The sequence below is a fragment of the Serinus canaria genome, chromosome 5 (genome assembly GCF_022539315.1).
Source record: "Serinus canaria isolate serCan28SL12 chromosome 5, serCan2020, whole genome shotgun sequence".
Taxonomy (NCBI): domain Eukaryota; kingdom Metazoa; phylum Chordata; class Aves; order Passeriformes; family Fringillidae; genus Serinus; species Serinus canaria.
This window is the reverse complement of record NC_066319.1, coordinates 33,802,693-33,815,275: the sequence shown is the minus strand read 5'-3', so window position 1 is coordinate 33,815,275 and position 12,583 is coordinate 33,802,693. Positions and strand designations below refer to the sequence as shown.

Sequence of the window (12,583 nt, the reverse complement as noted above, 5' to 3'; positions counted from 1 at the left end):
GGTGCCAATTATCTATATTCAAGTATTGCCTATGCCCAGTGCTAGTCTATAGATAGTTTGCCTTAATGAATTTTTTCTCCCATTGTATGAGAAATATAACCTGGAGCACAGATGTAGGGAAACAATATGGTTTGCAAATACATGGCTTAAGAAGAAATAGATGCAGTTTCCCTACTGAGCTGTATATGTATGTTCTAAATCCAGGATCTTCCTATTTAATAAGGACAATGCAATTGTACCTTCACCTGTCTCTTGTAATTATAGGGATTTTTTATAAGCTATGTTGACTTTGATAACTGACCTAAGTTATCTTGGTTAAACACGTATAACTACAAGTTTACAAGAGTTAACCAAGAAGTAGATAGACATATAAACTAACAATATTAATCTATTGGGGTGAATGTTAAATTCTAAGCCAGCCAACCACAGCTTAGTTGCATTTAATGATATATTTCCTGAGACCTACAGCGTGATTTTATCTTATTCTGCTCTCTGATCCTTCTTAGAGACATAATTTCAGGCTTTTAGAAGAAGGTTCTGAATTGAATTTACAGAAGACTCTACTAGCATTAGAGAGCTATGGAGTCCTGTAGCATTGTTATTAAGTTTGGAGACATCACAGAATCTCAAAATCAATTAGGTTGGAAAAGATTTCTGTCATCATCAAGTCCAAGCAGTGATGTAACACCACCTTGCCAACCAGTCCTTGACACTAAGTGCCACCTCCAGTCATTTCTTGAACACCTCCAGGGATGGTGACTGTGCCACCTCCCTGGACTGTTCATTCTAATGTTTAATTACTCTTTCTGTGAAGAAATTCCTTCACATGTCTCCTCTGCCTGGGAGAAGAGGCTGAACTCCCACCTCCCTACAACCCTCTTTCAGGGGGTTGTAGAGAGCAGTAGGGTCTCCCCTGAGCCTCCTTTTCTCTGGGCTCCCTCAGCTGCTCCACACAGGACTCCAGACACTTGACATGCTCTTTCTTAAACACAATGCTTTTGTGTTGCCACCTATCCATCCACCCATTAGGGAAACCACACAAAGAAAGCTATGTCTTTTTTGTATTCACAATTTCTAATCACTATTATTTTTCATGACCTAGAGAGACATGGTTACATAAATGTTTTCTGTTTAACTGTCCCCCCTTTCTCATTTGAAAACAATTTTCAAACAACTTCTATCAGATGAGAATTTCATTGAGTAGTTCTTGCTACACAAAATCCTATTTTATTAGTTAAAGACTAATTAATACAGAAATAATCAAGCTTCAGCTGCTGGTCATCTAATGCAAAGACAGGGGTTCAAAGTAACCATACCCCTTGGTGCTGTTAATTTGTTAGTTCATCTAGATAGACCAGGTGCATTTTGCAGAAGCCAGATTTCCCTCTCCATCATCTCTATTCCACCATATTTATTTTATGTGTATTGGTTGATGATAGAGTAAGTTTTATCTTTCATTTTATCCTAATTTTGTGATTTTGGATTAAAAGTGCAAAACTGGTGCCAGGTTATGCCAAGATGAACCATTAAAAATGCCCTGTTCAGTCTTTTCTTACCTCTAGATATGTAACTAAATTTAGACTGGATATGGAAGATTCTTCTCAGACCAACGCTGTATTATTTAGATTACATAATATTGTTAAGAGCAGAAATCTTGTTTCTAAGAAAGGTTGGAGAGTGCCTTGAAACAATTTTGTAACAGAGTGTGGGTTTTATTCCTAGATTTCCAAGTGAGAACATCTTTCATTTGTTCTGTGCATCAGACTGATTTTTGACATGATTGCAGCTGGGAGATCCTAAGACAGGATCACCTGGGAGCAAGTGGGGACTCCACTCACTGTCTCTGTAGAGAGTACAAATATGTGCATGTCTTTGTGCATGGGTTTTTTTTTTCTTATTGCTTTTAAAATAAGCTGAGTGGCAAAAAATATGATTTAAAGAGGCACTTGTGAATGAGTAGCTTCTGTGCTCTCTGCATAAGCTGAAACTCTTCACTAGATACTCAGTGCAAGAGGACTGCTCCTACTTACAAGTAAATCAAGTATTAGACATTCTTATATAGCAGTATATATTTATAGCACAGTACTGTGTGTGCATATAGAAGTATCTATAGGAGTGATACATATTCAAATATTTGCTTAATTTATTTACTTTTCTGTGAGTTTTTCTATTAAATCATATGTCTGTGGAAGTGGTGAGAAGGTCTTTTGTTGTTTTGTTTCACAGTGGGTTTTTTTGGCTGTTTTTAATTGTTGTGTTTAGTTAGATAGCATGTTTAAAACATTCCTCCTTTTAGAAGCTATTTGGCTCTACCATCTTATGTGTTTATATCTAAAGCAAAATGGATGTTTTCAGAAAAATACTCGTAAGAAAAATTGTATTTATACAGATTTTAGGAAAACATTTGGTCATTAGCTTTGTGCCATTTTTCCTTTTTAATTTCTTTTTTTTGGTGAAAACCACCATGAAGCTATATAGAACTGTCTGGAGGGGAAAACAAGAATAAATGTGCTCTTATTTTCAGGGACCTGAGACATTACTGTCATTACCACAAGGGTTTTAATTTATGTGTGTCTCCCCTTCCTTTCTATGGAGAACAGAATAATTACCCCAGAATTTTAATTGCAAATAGTGCAGGAGGGGATGTTAGGGTTTAGAGTCATAATTTTATTTTATGGTCATGAAAACTCAAAGGTGTTAATTTAGGCAAAGCACATTCAGTTAGTTACACTTTCTTTTACCTCCTTCTTTAAAAATCTATCATTTTTTCAATTCCACAGCTTCTCACTTAAAACTTTTAATTTTCTGAATATCAGAATATGACAACTGTGATAGCAAAATTGAGGACTATTTTTGAGCATGAAAATATTAAATATAGAGATAATGTGTTTTCAGAAAGGGACTAAAGACTGTCATATTTTCCGAGCACTTTACCTGCTTCCTTTGGGAATTGCAAACTTGTTGATATGAGTAACCATAAAGCCAACCATAAAGCTCCTCTTGCTGATGGTCAAACTCTCTCTTATGACCTCCCATGAAAGGATCACAAAGAGCTTTGAGCAAGAAAGAAATACCCTTTTTTTTAATGGTCATAATAAATCCTTGTTTTCCATGCCATAGAATTGAAATGGTTCTGCTGATTCACCTTGATTCCACGTCTTCCAAAAGAGAGGTCTCCTGCTGATGATATACAGTTGATAACTTAAATTTTGTTCAGAATTGCCAAATGATTTCTGGATTATTGTGATACATATCTTGTAGAAATCAACTGTGGCAAGGATCCTCTGAAAACAAACTAAAACTCTTGGCCTTCTTTTGTCCTGTCACTCCTATATATAGATTAATTAATGTGGTTTCCAGAGACTGATTTTCAGTAATCTTACCAGTAATGCTGAAACATAATTTCATACTTGGATTTAAATCGAAAATAATTTTAGAAAATGTTTAGCATGCTGTTAAAATAATGTGATCTGGCCAGCAATGTCAAAACATAAAAATCTCAGTTTATTTCTAATATCCAGGGTTTAGTTTTTCCAAGGTTTCAAGTTTTATTCAGTTTCAATGAAAAGTGTTTTTGACAGAGAAATGGCAAGTCCCTTAGCACATTTCTATTGGCTGTTCTTTCCTCTGATTTTAATTAAATGACATAACTAATGCATATAATTTTCTGCATTGATTCTTTTAGAAGAGCATAATTGTGTATTCTAGCCATATTTATCCAAGTTTATGCTGAAAACTGGGCACTGTTGATAGCTGTGATGCTTTGTAATGTTAACAGTGTATCTTCATCTTGAAAAACTCATACTCCATTCAAAGGGTTATTTAAAAATACTGTTAGTTTTCTCTTAGACTTGCAGGTACGTGGCCATTAAAAAACATTTAAAAAATAAAAATTAAAAAAAATAAAGGAAGCATCAGCCTCCTGGAAGTCAATGGCAAATTGATTCCTAGGTTGTAGGCTGTCCAAGATTTGTTATTAACATAGCAAATCTCTTTTATGTGTTAGCTATAGGATTTCTTCCAGTGATTACTTCTCATCAAGTGCAAGTTTTCTAGTTAAAATACAGCATGTCAGTCAGAGCAAGTTTATGGCTGATCTGCTGCTGGGGAGTACCTGAAAAGCTCATGAATGCTGACTTTAGAGGATTCTCTGGAGGAGTGCACAAATGTCCTATTCATTTATGTATTTGCCTTCTGAAGCTTTGTCAGGAAAGCAGCCAGTGCAATGCTTCTTTGGACAATGAGTTAATAGCTATGAGGAGCCAAACATCTACAGACCTGTGACTGGGAAAGCATAAAAAAAAGGGATGCACCCACTTTGCCTCTCTGTCTGTCAAAAAGATCAATTAACTTTGGAAACTGGAGTGGCTTTTATGAGTTCACAAGTTAGATGCTGTCTGATGCAAAACAGTGGGAGTTTTAGTGATACCATCAGTGAGGCATATTTGGTTTTAAAATAATATACATTGTCTACATTTTTTGTCAATTATTTTGTATTGAGAAGTGGGTTTTTTTCAGAAATTCCAGCAATTAAATTACATTATATGGTTTCTTTCAGTTAGAAATATGCCAAATTGCTATACTTTGTAGTTCTGTAAATATTCATGCATTTTTTAAACCCATCCTTGGCTCTGTGAGGTGTTGGCAGGTATTCATCGGAACCCATGCAACAAATTACGTAAGAAGGATGAAAAAAAGGGAAATTTTAGATAGGGGGAGGTGATTTTAAAGAGAGAATAGGGTGAACATTTGATCATCACTCAAGGTTTTAGATAGTACTGGACAGAACAGTTAGTATTCAGGCTTTCTGTCTTTTTAAAAATATTTCATCTGAAAAATGGCACAGCCAACGTGGATGTCTAATTTTCTATGTATACTGCATTCTCTGCAACTGAGTGAAAATCTATTAATTTTTTTTCTTGTGTAATTTAGTATATAACCAGCTCATTTTTTCTTTTTTAATTATAAAAAAATGAAAAGTATAAATGAAGCTTCTCAAAATGCATTGCACTTCTTTGCAAATGTAATTTGAAGCTCATGAAACATTAATGCATTAAATATGGGATGTTGTTTTTATGCTACTGAGAAAAAAATTAGAAAAGTTAAGTTTCTTCTCTATGTTATTAAAACTATGTATCATAGAGAATTCATGGAGGAGTTGGTTTACTCCATTCCCACAGTTTTGAATCATATTTTCTTGAGGGATACTTATGAAACTATTCAGATTTTTATGTGCTCATATGTGAGTGTAAAATTTTAATAATACTTTATTCAGGACTAAATAATCTTATAAAATCAGCCACCTGTATAACCAACATTGTTTTAGCAATTATTCTTTTGGTGTACCCAACTTGGCTATGCACACATTCTGCTTTTGAGAGAAGAAGCCTTTCTATTTATGAGTTAGAGCCTACACACACTGGTGACAGAAGGGCAACTAAAACAGGCAGCAGAGAATATTTTTCTTGTTTCTTTGAACATGATCTGCTAGTTTCTTGCTGTGAGAAATTTGCATTCCAAATTACATCTTTAGTTAAAAGCATGAAAGAAAAATCTTAATGCTTATACTTTAAAGTGGGCAGAATTGTAATTAGGTAGTTACTAAAAGAAGTGGGAGTGACTTTTTTAAGTGCCTCAAAGAGTCAAGGTTTAATATCAAATGCTAATTGAAAAATAGTATTGATTTAAGCCAAAAGAGCAATTTGTGCAAAACATCCTTACACAGTCTTATCTCTAGTAAATATTTCTCCTGCTTAGTTCTGGCTTTCTAAGCCTTGTGATATCAGATGTAAATTGTTCCTGGCTGTTTAAGTTGGAGTTGGCTTTCTATTGTGTGATAGTTTTTGTGACTAAAATGAAATTATAAATGTAACCTCAGCTGAGAGAGGAGGTCTAAGAACTGGAGAAAAATAAACATTTGTGATGAACAGTATGTGAGTATCAGACCAAAATCCTCCTGCAGTGTACCAGCAGATAAACCCAAACATCTTAGAATATCTACTTGCTCTGTCAATTTTTTATATTTGTAACAATCTAGTGTGACTTGAGAAAAAACTCAAGAGTTGCAATATTTTTTCAATGGATTAAGTTAACCTTGAATTGTCTTGAAAGAAACTGCAAATATGAGGTCAGAAATAACACAAAGAGGCAACATAGGGAAGTAGAAAAATTATATTCACTTGGAATAATCTCAGGCAACATTGATGAAGGAAATACTACCAGTATATGTTCTGCTTGTGATGAGAAGAAAATCCTATTAGCATAAACATGACTAGAAAAAGTGCATTATGTTGAGGAACAAAGTAGCAGGTAATCTCTTCCTGTAATCCATTTGCACTTGTTCACACAAGTATTTCAGTTCTAGACACTCTTTTGCTGAAAGAGAGAAAGTGAGTTGGAATGACATTTACAGAATTTAAACATGGTCAGGAAAGATGACAATTTATGGTCTAGGTTTGTTTACCTGATGATCTAGCTAAATTCACAAAGAACTGCTTTGCTTTTTATGAATATGTGCCTATTTTTGTAAGGAAGTATCCAGCGGACTATTAGGAAAATGTCTCTAAAAGATGTCTCCATTCCTTCTAAGAATTTTCTCTGAAGCCAAAATGTATAATCTGGAACTGAGCAGCCAGGCATTTGTTCAGGACACCTCTGAAAAAGTAAATTCATGTTTCAGCATGTGCATGAATCCAGTATGGATCCAGTCCAGAGATACTGAAAATATTGAGAAGGATTCCAGTAGCTTCCTTGGGGCTATGTATGTGCAGTAAGTAGAGATTTGCTGTGTAAGGCTACTGTGGAAGCTGAGCCCAAGTCTGACATGAGCAAACATCTGTCCAGAGCAGCCTTGCATGGCTGCCTGCTATACAGGTGGGATGACTCATGATCTTTCAGTAGCTTGTGCTGCCTTGAACTTGTGGTTCTTGGTGGCTACGTACCCAGGGGCTTTCCAGGAGTTGCCTGATGCATTGGAGCATGGCTGTGAATTCTAAATGCATGAAGGCATTACTTTGCCTGTCTTTCTGCTTGATTTCAGGAGAACTTCTGTCCCATCTTCAGTTGATCCTGATTTTCTCCCAGATTTTTGTTATAGTGCCACTTCACTTTAGGGTGGATTGTATGGAACTACTCACAAGCCTAGTGTAGCAGTGTGTTTATCCTGCCACACAAAAAAATGCTAGGTGATCCTACTCCTCCCTGACTGCTCTCTACAGGAGAGCAGGTGTTCAGAACACCTTCTCACCAAGTCTAAGCCTGTAGTCCTATGGGCAGCTAAAATAACATGAAATTTTCAGACGTGGAATCCAGATGCCAGAGGGAGTTTTTAAGAGTTTAAAACAATTGAGGAGCAAGAAGAGAGAAAAAAAAAAAAAAAAAAGAAAAAGAAAAATATATTAAATAGAACATAGCAATTTACTGTGTTAAGGAAGTGCAGTTATTTGGTTTAGAGACTAAAATGTAGAATTGTGACAAATTAGGATGAATTTGTTAGATTAGATGGAATCTTTTCTGTAAACTCTTTTTCTGTTAAGAAAAAATAAACCTGTATTAGACAAGTAGATGAAAGATTTAATAGAAGGAAAAAGAACAACTGTTACAAGAAACTAATGGAATTAGTTATAATGACACTGTTGAAAATAAAACAGGAAAAAGGAAACCTGAATAATAGATAAAAAAGATCCTTTGTTCATTAATCTCTGTGCAATCTCTTAGAAACACTTCACAGAAGTGGAATAAACAGAAGCTGATGCATTTAAATATTTCCACTGTTGAATTGTTTGGTTTCTTTTTTCCAAGTTTTGATGCTATTTTGTACAATCAGTAATATTTCTCTTCTGCTGTAAGTTAGTGCAGGCATGTGCCATTACCACCATGTGGAACTTGAAACCTAAAACCATGTTTTTCACCCTTCTTAACATACTGTTAGTCTAATTGGTGGAACAGCCATATCAAGTGCTAATTCTTGCTATCTGGCCTGCATTTCATCCTTCCACTACATTTATCAGTGTAGACTTTGTATTAGCTGGGTGGCATGGATGGTGTGAGTTTGTGATTGCCATCCCCCAGTTCTAGAGACTGTGAGAAGTGGTAATATAACCAAGCCAAATATTGTCAGAGAGGAGGAGGGCAAAGAAATAAAGCAGTAGAAAAGTGACAGGGTGGAAGGGGTGAAACTTTGCTATGGGTTGTTGGAGGTCTCTACATGAGAGGAGTGGGAATGAGAATTGGCAGGACATGGGTAGTAGTGCAGATTTGGTCATGGTTCATCTTCCCATGAAACTATTTAGCATTTATTCATATGCACTCATAGCTGCTCAGTGCAGATTATCTCACTGCAGCACTGGGGAGGATGAGAGTGGCAGAACATAATCAAACATCTGGCATTCCACAGTAGATGCTATTCTGCTCACTTAACTCAGCCAGGACTTCCAGTTTGGTAAATCAGAGGACTTTTAGGCAATTCTGACATGATATATGAATGCAGCATGGGCTTATGCAAGTGGATTTTCAATAAATGGGAAAGGTTTAGGGAATTAGCTGATACAGGGTTTAGCAGTCTAGGGCTACTCATGTGGTGAGTTAAAAGCAGTTTGAATTGTGTCTCTACACACAGTGGTTGAGATCCCTTAAGTACCAGGCCTCTTCCTCTGAAGGGCAGAGTTGCATCAAATCTCTGCAGATTTCACTGGGAACTGAGGGCAGCAAACTGCTCTCCAGTTGGAGCTCTTCTTTATGGCCCAGGTTTCTTTGACTTTTGTCAAGGCTTTTAAAGACACAGTTTTGTTTCACTGAGAATGTATGCAGAGAAATTACTTTGTTTCTATAGTATTTGTTATAGTTGGATGACTTTTGGGGGGAAGAAGTATTATATTTTTTGAGCTTGATTTTGAACTAGCTTATGCTAATGCAAATAAGATGAGAGTGATGCCTGTGGAAGTAATTATTTTGCTTTGTGAGTAAGCAAATGTCATAATTGCAATCCTTAATTTTTATAAAACTTATTTGACATGAAATAAAGATTGAGTTGCTTCCCTTTATTCTTCCTATAGCATTTAAGCAAAATAAATTACATGTGTGCTTATTCTAATGCATATGCAAGCATATTTTCATAATTGCTTCAGATATTCAATCTCCTTTTTGCAGCACAAGTTTGGATATAGCCAGGAGCATACACACAAACCTAGAAACCTAATCTTCCTGCATAGTGAAAGATACCTTTATTGGATAGCTCAGAGCACTTATTCTGGGTAGCAGTTTCTCACTTCTGCATCCAAATCAGTTTCTGAACCTGTTATCTGTAAAAGGCAAATAAGTGCACTGTCCAATTTCCCTGACAGACAAGGAGTTAAGGACTTTTTTCAAAAATGGTGGTCAAGCAGTTAACAAAACCAAATAGATAGTATTTATTTTTCATTTTCTGAATTGTTTTGTATCATTTTATACCTTTTAACTTAGTGACTGCATGGATTTTAGGCTTCAACAGGAAAAAAAAAAAATTTGCACAATTTTTCTACCAGCACCTAGACTGCTGTGATCTATGTAATGTGTTAGATACTTTGTTATTATACAACCAATGTTTGCCAAAAAGACTTGGTACTCCAATATACAAACAAGGGAAAGATTTAGTGAATAAAAGAAATAGATGGAGATTTACCAAATGGTAGCAAGACTAATATTCCTAAAGGAAAAAAAAAATCCTAAATATATTTTGCTTTTAAAAATAATTATCTAAATTTTAAAACGAAATTTTTAATTAGCTGTCACAAATCACAAGAATGTTACAGCTGAATATCTCAAAGTAGTACAAATGTTGCTCTTCATTTCAAGAAGAGCAGGATTGCTTATATTTTAGGTAGAATGAGTACAGATGTGTTTATGTTTTGTTCAAACTGAACTTTCACTGGAATGTAATGTTTTTGTCCTAATATAAAATAGAGGCATGCTGTCTAATTATTTATTACATATATATTTTTAAAAGATGTCCTGTATGTAAATATTCACCATGGCAGGGGTTGTTTTTCAAAGGGTATTATTGGTTTATTCCTAAACTAATACCACTTAAGAGACTTGCCAATGAAAGAAACAATTGTCTGTTTCTATTTTGTCAAAATGCATCATAATTTTTATGTAGTTTATAATGCTAAATAAAATCCATGCCTGGACAAGGTGAGAGTGGTTAGTAAGAAGAAGGAGATCATTCTTTATCTGTCCTCTGATTAGACAGATAATTTTGACAAATAACTAAAGCTGTTAATGGTAACCTAATGAACATTTGTGTTTCAAGTGAGAAAAGTACCAATTTCTCATTGAGAAAATCTTCCTTATTAAATAGAGAAGAGTTCCTTTTTAATTTTGTGTCTGAATTAAGCCATTGCTTTATTTTATTATACCATCCTTAAGAATAATCCCAGCTATATAACAGTGACCTGGATTTTCATATGTTGAATATGTAACTATAATATTACAGGTTCAACAATACTGCCCTGGCATTAAATATCCTATTTACATCTGAAATCTTGTGTATGGTTTTGAGAGTGTATTTTTGTACCTTCTTATGCTTTTAGGGGTTTTTCACTAAAAGTTACATAGGCCTGATTTGATCAGAACTATGCACAGTGTTTATTGAAATCTCCCACAGAACCTGTTAGTGTGTCTTAAACCAGTGGAGGCAAGTAAACTTTTTCTGTAGTATGCAGCACAAAGCTATAATAATGAGAGCTGCATTTTTGGAATGTTTCCAAAAAAAAAAAAACTAAAAAAAACCAACCAAAACCAAAACAAACCCAAAGCCAAAAAAAAACCTCCTCAAAAAAAAGTGAAAAAATCTGGACAATTCTTCTAGTTGGTAATTATTTAATGTATTTTGTATCTAGAACTGAAATATCTAATCAAAAATAAGATTTGTTTCTTTCTTTTTATGATGGGAAAACTAAAAAAGGTTACCTTAAAATTACCAAATACCTTAAACTACATTTAAAGTTACTAAGAGGTGTCCTGACTTAAAACTAAGTCTGCCTAAAAATATATATAAAACCTGTCATTATGTATTGAACTATATATACTAAATATATGAAGATTTTTTTATAGGATTATTTAATTTATGGGTGGATTAATTTTTTTTTCAATACCCTACCTTCACATTGCCTTTAGAATAAATCAGCAGCTGATAATTTCTTATTTATTCTATAGAACACGTTCTGTTTTGATGACAATGAAATTCTGAATTAAAACTTATGTATATGATTTAAAACAATCCAGTGCAAAATACAGTATGATATATTATTATTTTTAATGTACATATTGTGTAAGTGAAAAATATAACTGTTTCTCAAGTTTCCAGTGTGCTGCATTCTCAAAGATATGATTTTCATGCTAACATAACCATTGAAAATACCTAAGCTTTTTCTAGCTTAAAAAAACTTATTTGTAGGGCATGCATATTGGTTTGCAACTAGTTTGACTTTATAATGAGGCAGATGAAAGAGACTATTACTAATAACATTTAATTGTATTTTATATTGTTTTGTTGCTAAGCCTTTAGATAGAATTTTGTTGAAAGGACTGAAAAGTGTTGCCCCTACACATATTCCATAAAATTGGGATGAATGGATATCTGAACACAAAGCTACTAAAGCCAAAACTTTTGTAAAAAAAACATCTTATTAATTCAATGTCCTAAAGCAGACAGTACATTAATACTTTGGGACACATTTGCAAAATGTATATCAAAAACAAAAGCTATGAAAAATATGTATAAGTATTAAATTTTTATCCTGGGCATCATTTTTTACTCATAGCAGTAAGTCAATAGGTAAAACATTTATTGACATTAATTATGTTGTGTACATTGAAACTTGTTTAAACAGCAGCAAAGGTAGGATTTATAGGACAATAACCTTTGTTTGAAACCATTTGGTAAACTCTTAAATGTCCAAATGCTATGTTTTGTACTGTCAAATTCTCAACTCTTAGGTACTCTTTCCTGTAAAATTTAATTTCCAAAGGCTGAACAATAATAATACAGTGTGTCAGATAATGAATTTCCATACAGTGATATGGGTCACAGGTCAAAGAATTAAGATCATGTCCTGTTCAAGACCAGCTATTTCATCTGTCCAAGGTTTAGACAAATGTTGTTTTGGTTGTGGTTTTTCATTTGCTTTGGTTTTGGTTTGTTCTGTTTCTTTATTTTCTTTCTTTTTTTTTTTCTTTTTTATTTTTAATGATTGCTGCTATAGATGTTTTAAAGGAAGGTAAAGAATTTCAGGCAAATTTTGCCAAAGAAGTTGTTTTGCTGCAGTCGCCTGGAAAGAGAGGAATCATGTGAAAATACTCAGTTTGATACAATCTGAGATAATCTTTCCATATGAATATAATAGCTGCATTTGCTTAATCTTTTTGGTCTGAACTGTACTATGGTGAAAGCAGTATTTTCTGTGGGAGAATGATAAAAATGATTTTCCTGTTAATTTACATTTAATTCTTCTTAATACACATTTGGAACATGCAGAGCATTAAAAAGCATGATGAGCTGTGTTTCTTTTTAATTTTTTTAACCTTTTCTTTTACAAACATGGTA

At 34.1% G+C, this 12,583-nt stretch overlaps 1 protein-coding gene across 4 annotated transcripts in view; it reads left to right on the top strand.

Moving 5' to 3' along the window:
* The window catches only part of NOVA1 (NOVA alternative splicing regulator 1), a 141,625-nt gene that overhangs the window by 125,865 nt on the left and 3,177 nt on the right, over nucleotides 1-12,583 (top strand). The window lies entirely within an intron of this gene.